The following is a 16,678-nucleotide window of genomic DNA, read 5'->3' on the forward strand; positions in this document are numbered from 1 at the left end:
AACTAAGACCAGGAATAAAGACTTTGTAGTGCAATACCGCATGAAGACCAGAAGCAAACAAGAGAAAATAAGTCCACAAAGAAGATAGAGGTGTAGATGGGAATTAGCAAGAGGAACCAGCTTCTAACAACAACAGCAGCAGCAACAACAACAACAATAATAATAACAACAACAACAACAACAATAATAATAATAGTCAGAGTAGTTCAGAGTCTATTAGCTCTGATCTGTCAACCTACTTGTGTTGTTATACTTTTAATAGTTTTCAACAGCATTGCAGTGGTAGTGCTTTCAAACTGCTTAATATTATTAATGTAATCTTAATATAATCTTATTAAATCACTCCCTTTCAATGTTAAGACTCTCCCACTCTAGTGTTAAGCATCCTGTTCAAGCTGTTTCCAACATACAAATTTGTTAGCACTTTTTGGAATGGATGGAAGAATATTTAGCCTGAGAAAAATATAACTCGATTAAATGACCACATATTGCAATGGCAGTAAAAGCTCAGTGGTGAACCCTAATGTTATTTGGACCAGAATAACTGACATTTGTTGAATGCCTTAATTCATCAGAACACCCAAAGAACTCTCAGCTGGTACATATGAGATTGTTCATGATACTCACAACACATGCTAAAAAATTGTGTGATTCAGTAGAGGACTCATCGCAGCACTCTGTACTATCATTATCGCAAAACTCAATACTGCAGTAACAATTAGGAAATTATATATTATGCAGTCCCAGTTGATACACTGTGTCAAATTGATACAAAAGTTTGTATTTTATAATTATATGCTATTGTAATAATGTAAGGTGCATTAAGACAACAAACACTGCTGACAAATATTTTTTCCTTCTTTTTATTGGACTGAAATAACATTGCTTACAATTTTTCCCTGTAAAACTTTACGACTTTGTCAGATCTATGCTTGTCCTCCAATGGCTATTCTACATGTTTCTCGCAGAGTAAAGGCTTGGCAGTCTGTGCTGTCCTTGACTGCTCATTGGTGCTTCAGCCTCAGAGTGCAGATCACCCCTGTGATGGATGTGCTGATACTATGAGCACCTTTTTATAGCTGTCTGTTTCTCTGCACTGAAACTAGCCTGGACCCACATTGGTTTCAGTACTACGTTGCACTGCTGTGGTGTTAGTTCTTATTCAGGGCAGGTGGGCCCTTGACCACCTAGGATATTGTGTTTTCCATGTTTTTCTGGATAAAGCATTGGGCATGAAGCTACACTGCCCAAACATAGTGATGAGAAATACTCAGTGCTCAACTATAGCCCTCACATCCAAACACAGATACAGGTCTTCAAGGTCAAGGTCAAGGTCCTACAGATTTTCCACCCTTCCTTTATTTAGGAGTCAGATGATAATGTGGCCAACCATTCTTTAATTACCAGTGATTAATTACGAAATCCAGAACTGGATTTGGATTTGAAGATCAGGATCGAACACCATTGCTGTGTAATATGTGTGTTTATGTGTGCCATTGCTGTATTTACTGCATGCAGGAAAACACTGTTTACTACTGTCATGGAGACCTTGCTCCTGACCTAGATTAAAGCCTCAGCCTCTTCACAGATGCAACCTCAGACACCCCATGTATCTGACATCTTCTCAATATTTCCTACTGCTGCTGAAAATCCTGGCCAGAGCTGGCAGTGAAACATTTCTCCACACTGTGGGCAATTAGTTTAATCTAGACCTCTCCAAATCTCAAGCCCAAAACTTGATTCTTTTCTAAATGGTAGTGCTAGTGAAGGGTGATAAACAAGTTACTCATAATGGAAGAAGCTTTCACCTTGACATATCTAGGGTTCTGACCTTAATGCTTTAACATCACCACCTGCATGCTAGAAGGCTTTCACTGTGTCTAGGCACTGTCCAATGGCATCCACTCAGATTGTATGAAACCGCAGATGCATTCATAACTCAGGGGTCGGACCCTGTAAACAGCCAAGCAATGTTGAAATTGTAGTCCTCATAACAGGAGCCCTTTTACTACTGCACTAATGTTAGTGAAGTGGTTAGTGCTTCAACGTCAGACAATAGGTTTGGGGTTAACAGCTATCTAGAGGAAGCCTCTCAACAGACTTCCCAGACCTTTAACTAACTTGGGCTTCGGTCTGAAATTTCCTTGCAAAGTGAAATGCATTTGAATAATTTTACACTTTTCAAATATAATGCTGCCAATTATGATTATCTGCTTGCTACATTCACATAATTTAATGTAATATTAAAATTTTCAGAGATTAAGGCACAGATCCAAAATATTATATAACTTCATTGTGATTTACTCCTATTAAGCCCAGAGGACATAAAAAAATATATTACTTTTGTGCTTAGTTCATGACTGGATGTTATTTCCAAATTGGCATGAAAGTCAGAAATGTATGATGGACATGGAATGGTAGATAAAAATAAATAAAAATAAAACAAATGTACTGTACTGTAAATGTAAATGCCATTTCAAGTAAACCCCAATAGCCTTTGATCAATCCTAGTTACTCTTCTTTAAAAATGGGTCTCACTTCTGAACTATAACTAAGTATGAGAAAACCGCAGTGCAAAGAATACTTCCACTAGATGGCAATATTTAACTCCAGACTCTCTCTCTCTCTCTCTCTCTCTCTCTCTCTCTCTCTCTCTCTCTCTCTCTCTCTCTCTCTCTCTCTCTCTCTCTCTCAGTACGTCTGTTGTTCTCTCGGTTATGCTGTCATTAATATTGCTTATGGACCATCATAGAGTGGGAAGTGAGGGGAGGTGGGGTTAAAATAACTCAAGCCTTGAGGTGTGTTTGCAACACTTTCAAATCTGATGGAAATCTGCTTAATATATTGTGCATATCTGTGCATGGTTTAGCCACAAGATGGCAGCAGAAATACATAAATATAGATAGATATCTGAACTGACGTGTAGAGCTCTGATCAAACTCTGCTCTGATCTCTTATAACAAATTGCACATTACTTATCTATTCACAGATTCAAAGCATTACACACAGTAAAGTTTCTGCAGTATCACAGCAGATTCAATAACATCCCATCGAGTGAATTTTGAAGGCCTACAAAGTCTCACAAAACCAACAAATGTAACACATTAAGCAAAAACACCAATTCCTAGGCTCTGCTCTAAAACATTTCCTCAGAGTTTCTTTTTCAACTATAATGAATTATGTGGCTGATGTGTTCAAGTTTAAATGGAAGTTGTGAAGTGGCTGCATAAATAGCTCTATCAGTGTTAGACAAATGCCGCTTTGCCAATGAAGGCTAATGTTGTTTACCACTTTCAGTAAGCCCTCGAACAGCTTCACCAAAGCATGGTCACCTGAAATGTGCTTTATTGCTTTATTGTTCTCCAACCTTAAAATACAGAGCAGTAGTGAATGTGTGTACAGTCAGTGTTGCCCACTGTTGACTCCACCTCTCTCTGCTCCCAGTAGATCTTTTGACTGTTCTGGACTAAGAGTTATTGGAATCCTGAAGTCATGCTGCTTATGCAATACAGACACTCCCAGCTCTGCACATGTACATGCACGCAGACACACACACACACACCACACACACACACACACACACACACACACACACACACACACACACACACACACACACACACACACACAGAGAGAGAGAGAGAGAGAGAGAGAGAGAGACATATATGCGTGCCCCACACACGCATGCACAAACACACACACATGCACACTCACACAGGTACACATGCACAAACACACACACAAATGTGCTTATGCTTAACAAAAGGCTTGCTAGCAGCGATTTGGATGGTTTTTGAAGGGCAAGAGCAAACACGCTTCAGAGCTGCAAGGTAATGCCTTACATACGTGGAAGAGAAAAAAACCCTCCAGATGTGAGCAAACCTCATCATCTGTCCACAACCTCATATTTTGGTGTTTGGTGTTTTTTTCTCCTCTTTCATTTGTTGTTGTCATTATGTCATCAGTACAGAGGTTGCATGTGCATGTAGAATGCGCTTGTGGAAATTATGGTCAATTATTTGAAGCACTGATTCACTAAATCATCACTGTAAAATATGTGAAGTGGTTTATTGCAAAGCATTATCGTTGGAAGTGACAGCTAGTGGTGACTTGTTGGTAGTAGCTGTCAGTGCCAAACCAAAAGCCCAGCTTTCCCCTGAGAAGCGCTCATGTCAGCTGACCTCATGCTCATCCATACTTGAAGGAAAAGAAAAGTCAGCATTATATGCAGCCTTCACATTATTTTTAGAACACTTTACAAATATGCAAGGGCAAATGTATAGCCACACATGCATTCTTCAACTCTGATCCATCTGGCTTTTTATGATATTAATTAGCCCAGCCAGGTGCAGCATACCAAGTCATCTGTGAACCTGCAGAGCTTGTGGTTTGTGTGCTACAGTCTGAGAGCACCAGACCAAGCTGGGCTCTCTCAAAATGTAGGCCAGAGGGCCAGGTGTTTCAGGGAGCCAACAAAGCTGGAAGGTCTCGCTGGTTCTGAGGCCAGGCACACTCGCTGTATAGGAACCGTGGAATTTCCTGACTTTGGCTTGTGCCTGATGCCGACAGACCTGCCTGGATGTGTTCAAAGTAAAACTTTACTGCAGGGTCAAGTCACTTGAAGTACAATTCACTGTATTTATGTGCATCTCTCATTCAGTGGGCATGAGGCCATAAATTACATTATTAAAACTGCATGTTTTGTCAAATTATTCATTTCTATCCTTCCATCATGGAACAGAATGATCATCTTAATCATGAATTGTCACATTTCTATACAGTCTAACAACACATGACCAAGATCCTTGAGGCTATGAGCTGCTATTCATTTTCAACAGAAGGGTGGGATGTGAGGAAACATCACCCAACCAGCTGAAGTAAGATAGAAGTGTTAGAAAAGCACTATATTGGACACACTTTTACTTAAATAGTTAAGCCACAACCAATTGTGTAGCCATAATTATACATTCTTTTCACACTAACAGGACAATGGATATTCCAGATATAGAGTGCAGATACTCAGATGAATGGGTTTGATGGAACTGCTCTAAGCATTTTGCTTCATGGCACCCATATCCTCTCAGTTTACTTGGTTAATTAACAAGTCTGCCGAGCTGATTGTTTGGACTGCTTTGCTGAAGTGATTTGTGAGACATGCCTATGGAATTATGATTTCTAACAGAAGCTGCATGCCACAAAAGGAGTTTTTAGTGTAAATGGAAAAAAAAGTGCTATAGGTTTTAAAAGAGACTTTCAGTGAGAATGCTAAGATTGCCAACAGTGAATAAAACCGAATTCAAATTTGCATATGCATTAACAAATGACATCGAGGTAGTTCTGGTTTAAATTCATCATCAATCATGTGAGAATGTTTCGCAAAATTAATCATTTTAAGCATTGAACATGAACATTGTCTCTCTTGCTCCTGTTTAAGTCATACAGTTTATTGACCTTGGAAAAGTACAGACTGCCCCGTAACTCTGTAGATATGGAACATGGTGAGTTTTGTTTGGAACACAGTAAGTTCTGTTCTGTTCCTAGGTTACAGTTTCACTTACATAGATGTAGGCCTGATGATGCAACCTTTGATTGGTTGCAGTCAAATGCTGTCAATAATAGTTCCCAGTGCCATGTTTCCCAGTAGAATAAATTAACATGGAAGACAAATGATTACTGAATGTGTCTTTTTTTTCATGATGTTTCCATTGTATTTGTGCATAAAAACCTTTTTCATTAGACTAGATTTTCACTGCAATTACATTAGACTAAATTAGATTTTCACTGCAGTTACACTAGACTAGATTAGATTTTCACTGCAGTTACACTAGACTAGATTAGATTTTCACTGCAATCACAGAGAGAAGAAAACAAGCAAAACAAAAGAAAACACCCCAGCAGACTCACACCAGGAGCTGGCTATGGCAAGTTGTTCACCAGCTGTCTTCTTCATAGACTGCGTGTTACTTCAAAACTCTCTCATCACGACAATTTCTATCCTCTCATGATGCCTTTATTTGTTTCATTTGAAGGAGCTTGGACTTAATTTAAATCTACTTATGTGTTGTCTAATGTGAATCATAACTGGCACTACTGTCACCTCATGATGACATGAAACAGCTAAACTTAAAGGACATACCAGGTCCACACTCTCTCAGTCCACTGTAACTGAATCAGCGTGAACCACAGAAACCCATGTGTGCAGATGTTGAAGATTCGTGAACATTCGTGAGTCATCTTGCTCACCCTGGGCTCACCCATATTGACTTAATAAACACAGACACAGTGTTTACTAGAAGGCACTGAGAATAAAACACACTTTCAGTTATTTTCCGAAAGGTGCGCCCTCCCATTCTGTTGAGCTCTTCTGCATGAAAACGGGCAGACGGAGCTAAAATATGATTTGTAAGTAATGCCAAACATTAGAGGAGCCGCAGGACAACTAGCTCGTGATCTGCGTCCACACAATGTGGAATCCAAGGCTTGTGTAGTTTAGGTATTTGAAGTGTTAGGTCTGCTTGCTCCTTGCGTTTCCCCAAATGTTTTGGATAGAATGAATTTTGGGTGTGTTGAACAAATTAGAAATGTTTCTTTAGTCAATTGCAAGCATATGCAAAACATAAATATTGCTGTTCTACTACATACAGTTTGTGCCTTTTTCAAAGAACAAAGTGGGAAAACGATTTTATAAAAAAATACTTTTTTGTCTAGAAATCTTTAACATGAGGCATTTTTGTCTAAAAGTCAGTATTCTAATATATTTAGCACATATTTATCATATTAGAATAATGACTCAGTGTTATTTTCTGCTGCCTGAAGAGACTGCAGTTTAGCAGTCCCTTAAAAGTTGTTGGGTCTTCACAGTCTGATCTGGCAACAATAAACATTGAATTCTTCTGCATTCCTGTCCTCCTCTGGCCTAGCTGGAGTAATGCATGGAGGTGGCGGTTGAAAGAGTGTTCTGCTCTCTGCAGGTGTTCCATCACAGCCCAGAGCTTCTACAGATGCCCGCACGGATCACCGGCTGTGTCCCTGCCATGACGAAAGAATGTGGGATAGATGGTGTATTGCCGCGATCAATTCATTTCCTTTCACCGCCTCTTAACTGAGAGTCTGCCAAATATAAAGTCGGCTGTGAATTTTTCCTGATTTTGCTCTCCTCTATGGACCGAGGGCATCCTCTGAGACGTGCCTACGCTGTTGGGTTCATTATAAAGCAGCGTCCCACAGCTTTGGCATGGCCTAAATCAAGGCCATGCTCATTAGGGCTTGGTAGCTTTGACACTTCCCCCCGCAGCTGTGTGCTGCTCAGGTTCTTTGCGTTAAAGGTCAGTCTCTGGCACTCCAGCTGGCCCCCGCACCACCCTCCGCGCTGTGAAAGGCCCTTTTGTGGCAGAGCAGAGGAGGCGCAGGGCCCTGAGAAACACTGCCGCTACCTGTGCCCCTGTGTGAGTGCGGGGGCGTCTCGGCATACCCGGATGGCCGCTTCATTCCCCGGTTAGCACGCAGTGGTCTGCTTTCTGTGAAATGTGAAATGTGGACACAGTTATAATTCAAAAGAGTGGATTATTTTCTTTTAACTGAGCTTTTTTTTTATTAGGGTTTAACAGCATGACTTCATGCGTATACAGGAAGTCTGTCCAAATGTGTGGTGTATAAATGCATAAGAATGCATTTTTGTGTAGGCTGGGGAAGGATCCCTATGTTCACTTATTGAGCCTTTTCCTAGAGAGCCAATCAGTTAAGGCATCCTGAAAGTGAAGACTGAAGTGATACCCAATGCACTTGTACATCACTGAAAAGCCTTACTGTGCAGGCACACGTGGAAGTCTCCCACCATTTGGAGAAGTTGAAGCCAGGTGCGGCCCTTCTGGTTTTGGGCAAGTACTGAGAAACGCATTCTCTAATATGAGAAATTAAACAGCTAGAGTGAACTTGTGAAAAGCTGCTATGACAGGTTATTTGCGAAGGAACAGTAAAGCAAGTTTCCACGAACCTATCCATGTAATTTAATCTGCTTGTTAATTCCTCTGTGCGTCTCTGTGTTTGGCATATTCAAGGGATTCAAGTCTTCAAGTCTTGTCTTGTCTTATGTCAGTGCATAGCGTCCTGCGTAATTCATTAACATTAGCTCATCGTGTTGCATGTCATTCATGGTGCATGCTGGGTCGTGGCTCTACAGGAGTAAAAGAGCTGATTACACTCTGCAGAAGAAGGTCAGCAGAGATCCTGTCAGGGGGCACATACTTTATGAGAAGTTTACCACTGATCCTGAGCTGGCACTGTGGGTCCTAGGCCACAGCTCGAAAGCCCTGCACTGTAATCACTGCCGACTTTAACATTTTCTGTAATGACAGAATTTAGCTGGATAACCAGATTGTTTACACAAGCACAGTGCTTGCAGATCTAGACTCTAGAATTTTAAAGGTCTCTGATTTGCTGATGTAGCAGTCCCCTTTACCTTTCTTTTGGAGAAAGAGTCCTGTTCCAAAGTGCCTCAGGATATGGGGGAAGCTTTGTGGGCTTTCTTAGAAGTGTATTTGATCATATTATTCACCTGAGAGAGAATCCATGAATTCAGATTTCATGTTGTGAATATTATCTCAAAGTCAAGTCTTACCTTTTTATTTATAAAAAATGGCCAATATAAAGTGTTTTATACTGTTTGCTTCCCAGCATTGTCAAATGTGTTTCAGGAGTTTAAATATTCCATCCATCAGACCTGCCCCCCCTTCCCCCAAAAAGGCGTACCATAGGAAGTGTGGCCAGCTACGTGACTGATCACTTAAATGTTTGCTGTCAGGTGCCCATGAAGGTTTCCATGGCAATCTAATGGCCATTTCATCTGTAAGAGGCCACCTGACTCCCTCAGAGAACCCAACATGTGCAGAGTGCTTTTCTCTGTGCATTTCTTCTCCTCAGCCCTGCTCTGTCTATGAGATTAAATAGATTACACATGAGAGAAATGTCACCTATATATACAGTAAGATATATATTTTAAAACTTTACACGAATCCCCCTCTCCCCAAAATAGTAATGCTTTATTACTTAGATAATATTAATGTATCAGTCATAGATAATAAACCATTTATTATCAAAACAAATAATACATTAAATAACATTAATAAAACAAAGTAAATTGAACAGATCATCTGATAAAACGGTATAACATTGATTAATAATTTACATATAACTAGTGTTTAAAAAACATGCTGATTTCACTTTTTACAGCATGTACAGTGACACTAACTCTATTATATTGATCACTTCCATCTTCAACTTAATGACAGGACACAGTGTATCGATTGGCATCTGCAACAAACCCTGTTAGCTACTGACAGACTCCCTAGCATGTCAATGACTGTCCTCCTGGTCAGTCCAGTGTCTCACCAGCCAGCACTGCCAGCCAGGCAGAGAAACAGAGAGCAGATGTGGACTGAGCCATGGTTTCCGATTAAATGACTGAAAGAATCTAAGATGGTTTAGACTGACCTATGACTAAACTTGACTTAAATAATGCTTTCCTTTCTATATATGCCTTACAAAATGAGTGAGAATTTCTGAATAAAAGTAATTTAATGAACTAGCATGGCAATAAAATATAACAGAGCAGAATGAGCCAGTGTGTCTAGGTGTTACCAATTTGTCTTTGCAGTGTACCATTAAAGTAAAACTAGGCTTGATGAGACTATCTAATAAGCCACAGTATCATTTCATCATATAAAGAAACCGAACATGGATCAGGAATGCTAATTAACATACTGGCTATGTTTAGACCTTACAAAAAAACCTCAAAGTACAACTTGTAATGTGTAGTCTCATTATACACTTCTTCTGAGTCATATAAACCAGACAAGTCCCACATGATGCATGTGTAGGACTGATAATGAAACAATTACCCATGTAGATAACACTCTCCAGACCTGTAGCACTACCAGTGGGATGTAGCATCGTGTCACAGTATTTGTGTAGGAAGAAGATTGGGGTCTATAGAGTGGTGATATATTCAGATCTAGGTTTAATTTCCATAAACTCTGCTGACAAGCAGCAAGTTGTGACACAGCCTATGAGGTCTGAAACCTGGTGTCAGCCCAAGCCCTGTACCAGTAGTGCTCAGAAGGGCAGCGGCTCCCTATCGTGGCTGACTCCTCGCTATGCCTCAAATGTGTGACACTTACAGGCAGCTGTGCCCGTGATGCCAGGCGTAGCTGCCCAGCACAGGCACATCTAAGGAGCACTCAGAAAAAAAACCTTTCATAAACACAGACCTAACCCTGGGCTCATGGAGCAACACGTGGCACTATATGCCACGCAAGGTCATGGGAGTAAAGCATGCAGCGTGGTCCGGGCTTTAAAAATAACAGGGCTAGCTGAGGACTTTCTTAGGGCAGACAGTATGACAGCTGTGACTGACTGAACTAGCCTCTAAGAGGCCTTGAGCCAAATGTGAGATCAGAGCTTGTGAAGGAAGATGAGGCAAAATAAATCACAGATTTCTATTGTGTTTATGAACAAATTGAACTTAGCCGCATCCAGACAAAACTAAAAGGAGTAAAAATAAAGTTGCCACATTATGTCTTAGACTGTAATAATTACATTTTGCTGTCCCATTTCAGTGAACCGCGGGTTAGAGGATAGGTCAAGCAGGAATCGCCTCTCTGCTCGGTGTTGTATGAGGTACCTTTTCTCTCTATAACCCCTCCCTCTGGACCATGACCAACAACCAGTTCAGTAATAAAATCTCCTGATTCATGTGTCTGTCTGCCTGGTTTGGATGAGACGTATAACAAAGGGACTTTGAGAAAGCGTAGTCTTCATGCAGTCATGTGCCAGTAAGTGACTGTAAGAAGTTTCTAGGTGCCATGGGTCAGTGCAATGACTATAGCGTAAAGAGTTTAATGTTGTGCTGTCTGAACAATTAACAGATTTCCCAGAAACAAGAGGAAACAAAGAGTCATCTGAGCATGTCTGCTCCTGTCTGTTGACGCAGAAACCCCTGTAGACGTGCTGATAAAACTGCCACACAGAACAGCAGGATCATACAACACTGACCTGGTTATTTTCCACAGCACCATTCACTTTAATTATTGGAAACGGCCTTCATATGGCCATTTGGCACAATCTAATCTGCAATAGGAACAGTTCCAGTTGTGCATAGATCAATAAAAGACAACTGCTTGAAGTTTTTGTACTTTGTGAATCTAGATATTAAATAAGAGCTTGCCGTTTTATTCTTCCTGGCAATGTCTCGTAGCCTATTGAGTTCTAGTCTTTTCTCAAACTAGGGATTCACGTGGAATAGCCACCTTGCTGATATTGTGTAATGCATCAGTCCTCAGGGACCATGCTGGTTCTAAACAGTCTTGGCATAATCTTAATAGAGAATTTTAAAAACAATCAATTGTATTTATTGCTATATTGACATGTGGCATTGCAGTACCTCTTTCTCCCTCTCTCCGTCTCTCTCCCTTCCTGCCCCCTCTCTCTCTCTCTCTCTCTCTCTCTCTCTCTCTCTCTCTCTCTCTCTCTCTCTCTCTCTCTCTCTCTCTCTCTCTCTCTCTCTCTCTCTCTCTCTCTCTCTCTCTCTCTCTCTCTCTCTCTCTCTCTCTCTCTTTCTCTCTCTCTCTCTCTCTCTCGTTCTCTCTCTCTCTCTCTCTCTCTCTCTCTCTCTCTCTCTCTCTCTCTCTCTCTCTCTCTCTCTCTTCGCTCCATCCCACTCTTGCCCTCTGTGTTGACAGCGGGATGTAAAAGCTCCCAGTCAGCAGTGTGACTGCACAGATAATGTGGGGAATAATAACTCTGTCTCAGCTGTCACGTCCAATCTGTGTGCAGAACCGTGTAAAGTGTGGGGAAACTAGTGAGAAAAAAAAAAGCTCTGGGGTCCACTGCACAAATAAACCGCTCATGGGCAGCGTGAGCAAGATATCGGCACCTGCATAGGCAATAGACTTCCAGGCTTCTATTTTTACCGATGCACCATGAAGCAGTACTGTTCATGGAGCTTGTCTGGCTGGGTTGGTTGAGTGCGTGACTGTGTGGGAGTCAAGGGGCTCCGATTTTTCTTCTCTTGAAAAATGTACATTGATCGAAAGATCTAGTGCTACTTGTAGGTTTAAGATTTTGAGGAAAATGTTAAAGAAGTAGGTGCAGCAGACGCATAGCTCAAGCTCCTGTGCTTAAATATGTCTGGGCAGATTGTAATTTCAGCATTAGTTGAATCCTTTTAATCCCCTCCTCTTTGCCTAGGCCAAAGAATGTCTAGAAAGAACATCTATTGTTACTGTTTATAAAGATGCTTATATTGTACATTTTGCATAAGTGTTGTGTAAGTGTACATTTTACATAAATATTACTAATTGTTCACAGTTTTTTTTAAATTCAAACAGATGTCTGTATGGCTGGGAAAATAGCACTTTTTCAAAATTTTAAAAAGGTGCTTTTTGGACTTTCTTTGTACAGTACAACCTCAGATCTCAAAGTCTTCTCAAACATTCTTGTTTATGTACACTCAATAAGTGGTTTATCATCTTAAGTACAAAGTCTGCTGAACTCTCATAATACTCTCCATCACTGCTCTACTCAGCCAATAGGTGCATATAGGATCTGATTGATTTCTTTCCACAGAGCCTAAGAGTCACTAAAACTTCAAAAAACAAAACAAAGCAAAAAAACCCCCCAACAACCTCTGTGTGATAGGCAGGCCTATAACTTCCTACTTTGAGGATACACTAAAATTGCAGAAGATATTGTATATAGATCACTGTGGTTCACCTACAGTCAGAAGCTGGTGGTATGATTTTATGGTGTTCTTGTGGAAGTAAGCATGTTTTTAAGAGGTCTACAGAGTGAGACAGAGAGTACATTCTAAACTCTTATCGTGGTATAAATCAATATTGCAATAGAAGTATAAAAGGACATTTTATCACTGCATTTTACCACAATATGTCAGGAGAACAGCAATATGTTCTAACATTACTAATAGTTGTTTGTGCTTACTAAAGTCCACCCATTTACATTTACATTTACAGCATTTAGCTGACCCATTTCACAGTAGGACAGCTGAACTAGCCTTTCCTCAGGCCTTTCCTGAATAGAATGATTCAGGAAATAGAATAGAATGATTAGACAGGCTTGTTTTGTTTTGTTTTTTGTCTAAAAGAAACCTTTTTTGCTCCTTGTTAGTAGTTAGCCCCACACTTTTTTTCCCCCTTAAACCTTCCTCAGACTTTCTTCAAACTTCCAAGAATGTTACTTTGCACAAGCCAGGAACATTTGTCTTTGGCTGTGCTCAGGGCCAGGGGAGGAGGTGTTTGTTGTAAGAAAGCCATTATAGCCAAATGATTGTCAAATGATTATTTACATGTTCAGTGGAATTATGGGGGTGTGCGGATGAACTAGCTGTTCTCTGCAGTACAAGTAAGACGTCTTTGATGGAGAAATCACTTGGCTCCCTAAAGCGCTTGTCAAAGTAGAGAATATCGTGGACAGATTTGGGGGGAATCACAGCTCATGCAGAAGCTTGCCCAGAAAGACTTTTTGTCTTTTTTTTTTCCTTTTCCCTCTTTTTTTTGTTGTTAAAAAATTATACTATAGCAACAGTTAATGAACTAATGCAACAGCAGTACATGCAATGGTGGAACATGCAAATGCAACGTGAAATTAAGAATATCATTTGTTATTTTCAATGAGTCATATGAAGTTTTTATGGAACTCAAGTGTAGTTGTTTTGCAAATGTGCTAAGCTTGTTATGGGCTCTATGACACCTGGGTGGAGCTCTTGGAAAATCATCAGAATCAATCCCATTTTTCCCCAGTGGCTATCTTTGTTCAGCAGACCAGGTTCCAACCCGTGCTTTATGCCTACAGCAAACCTTTATCCATCTTGCTAGTGTGTTCAAGCAAGTCACTCCAAGCCATGTGTTCACCAAATAGAGACAAAGAGACACTGTCCGCTTCTTTCGTATCCTGTTAGCCTGCCACCCTGAGTCACTAAAGAAAAGGACCTCTTTGATAAACCAGATGACCATCAGAGTTCTCTAACCAGCCAAAAGCCACACGTTTTGCCCCCAGCTTCCTTTTGGGCACATTTAACCCTTGCTCCCAGCCTAAGAGGGTGAGTAAACTGGCCACAAGTAGCTCCCTTGCCAGAGTGGTGCGAAAGAGCAGGGTCTGTCCAACAACAACCATTGATGCAGTTAAGTACTGGTCGCCAGGGTGCTCGGAGGCTGCAGAAGTTAATGTAATGCTCATGTGGATATGCAACTCTCTGAAAGACATAGCATTTTCTAACACCTGGCTATGGTGTTGATGATGTCAACTGAATATTAAATTCCAGAATCAGTTTTATTTGCCAGTAAAAACAGATACATAATAGATTACAGTAAAACTGCTATATAATAGAACTAAGGTAGAGAGACACATGCCACATTGTTACCTACATATAATACATATATACAGTTTATTACTGAGAGAAATGGACATTTGTGCATAGATACAGTGCTAGCTGGAATGAGACAGATGACATATTTGACTAATGTGCAGTCCTGATTATATGATGGAGTTTGACTCATTCCTATGAGGTGGAAAAGCAAACCAAATTATTATATAGGAGGTGAGGATGGAGTCATTGCTGCAATTGCAGTATAGAACTGAATCACCAGAGCCTCTAGAATGTCTTCAGCTGCCTTACAAAAGCATCATCTGCTGTATTCTCTTGGAGATGGAGACCATGCTGTCCTCAGAGTTTAGGGCCATGGGTATGGTGGTGCCAGGGAATGTGAACGAATCCACAGTCAAAAACTACAGAACCGCTGTACAGATGAGGGGGAGTCAGGAGGGGGCATTCCATCTAAAGTCTACAGAAACAGAAAATAGAAATGGAATACAGAATTTTCAATTCTTGTAGCCTGTGTCCTTCAGATTTTGAGATATTTTTTTCTTAGTTGATCCATCTGTTCTGTAAACTACCAATAATTAGAAATCTCAGATCAAAGGTATAGCATTAAGACATCCCATAATGCACCAATAATTAGAAATCTCAGATCAAAAGTATAGTAAGATAACCCATAATGCTTTGCATGTAACTAAGAATGTTAGACTGTGATGTACTACAGCAGGACTTTGTTAACAATCGTAAATAACTTCAATAATGAGTGGCATTAAAGTATGGAACATAGCAGCACAAATAGATTGGCAATGTTGCTATACATGTCATTTAACACCAAACTCACTTGCCCTTGATCTCAGGAATCCCACACTGACATTAGTTTCCACTGATTCATCAGTGCAGGTGCTATTCCCCTCAAAGAATGTGTTGTCTTTGATGTTCTGAAAAAGATATTTGATGAGTCCAGAAGGGGGAAAAGGAACACTACATTTAGCTGGAAACTAACCTGGATCATATTAGGTTACCTGATAGGCTTGGCGGAGTACTCACTGTGGCAGTTTTCATTCATTCCCTTTGATAGTAATCTGATCTGTCCTCAAATCACGTTGTCAAATGTGACCAGAAACTCATGTATGTTCCTTTCAGATGTTTCAACACCTACCATTTGCTTATAAAAAAAATGTGAAACAAAAAAACAAACAAACAAACAAAAACAGCCCCCACACCTCATGTGAATCCAGAGGATTCCAGGATCTGTTTCTACTGTTACTACTGTTACTTCTCATGTGGAGGTTGACATTTAGCCAAGTTGCAGCTCGGACCCTCATGGGCTGAAGTGGCGGAATGCAGAGATCGCTGTCGATTTCTGCAAGGCCTTTCAGTACTGGCTGAGAGGTGTACAGGCACGTTGATGTAATTGCAGAACTTTGTGCTTGATGTGGTGGAATCAAAAGCTTAGTCACTTTTTGAGCCAGCTTCTTAGCCTTCATTTGAGATGTTTCAGCAGCCCCTAGCCCCCACAATACTAGAAGGCATGAGAGGGATTCAACAATCCACGACTGCAGATATTGCCTAATAAAGAACAGTGAAACTTCTTGTACTTTGTACTTTGTGTATGTTTGAAATGGAAGGCTGCATCTTGGGTTGAGCAGCTTCATGTAGCTATCATCCCTCACACTTTTTTGTGTGAGTATCCCAGAGCAACATAAACAACGTTCTGTCTCTTTTTCATTTCTTATTTCTTGGCATCTTACCTGGCCTCATTCTTCCTCCCTTCAGATTTGATTAACTGTTTTTCTCCTTTTCTGACTGGAAAGCCTGTTGAGATCTTACTGGTCCCTTGTCATTGTCCCTTAACGGTGATTAAGATTAGAGGATCCCATTGTAGTTCTTGTGATTGTCTAATTCTCTTTTCCTGTGGTGTTATCTTTCTTTTTGTGTCTTTTTTCACACCTTAGAAGCCATCTGTTTCAGAAGCACAGTCATCATACTGAATAAAGCTCACAGTGAAATGCCTCTCTGGATTAGCTCCTTCATAAGGAGAGCCATGTGTTTTTAAACACCTCATTCACGCCTACCCAGGCCTTGCCAGAAGGTTCCTGTTGATTCATGGCCAGACAAAACGTCAGGAACTCCTGGGTGGTGTTGTGCCTGTCTGACAGGGTGGGGTTCAGCTAGCACTCACCCTCCTCCAGATGGGCTAGCTCCTGACGTTTTGTGTTGTTCTGGATAGTGCTGAGGCAATAGCAGGGCCACTACACACCCAGCACTGACGCGACTCGTTTCTCTTCCACT

General features: G+C 40.7%; 1 long non-coding RNA gene across 1 annotated transcript; it reads right to left on the reverse strand.

Annotated features, from left to right (window-relative positions):
• Positions 1-14,321: 14,321 nt before the first annotated feature.
• Positions 14,322-16,378, reverse strand: LOC145658565 (uncharacterized). Its single transcript, XR_014124170.1, has 2 exons — positions 15,228-16,378; positions 14,322-14,852 (listed from the first exon to the last, which is right to left on the reverse strand). It is a non-coding gene; the product is annotated as an uncharacterized LOC145658565 (long non-coding RNA).
• Positions 16,379-16,678: the final 300 nt, after the last annotated feature.

The sequence above is a fragment of the Electrophorus electricus genome, chromosome 6, assembly GCF_041902795.1.
Source record: "Electrophorus electricus isolate QZ-2024a chromosome 6, ASM4190279v1, whole genome shotgun sequence".
Taxonomy (NCBI): domain Eukaryota; kingdom Metazoa; phylum Chordata; class Actinopteri; order Gymnotiformes; family Gymnotidae; genus Electrophorus; species Electrophorus electricus.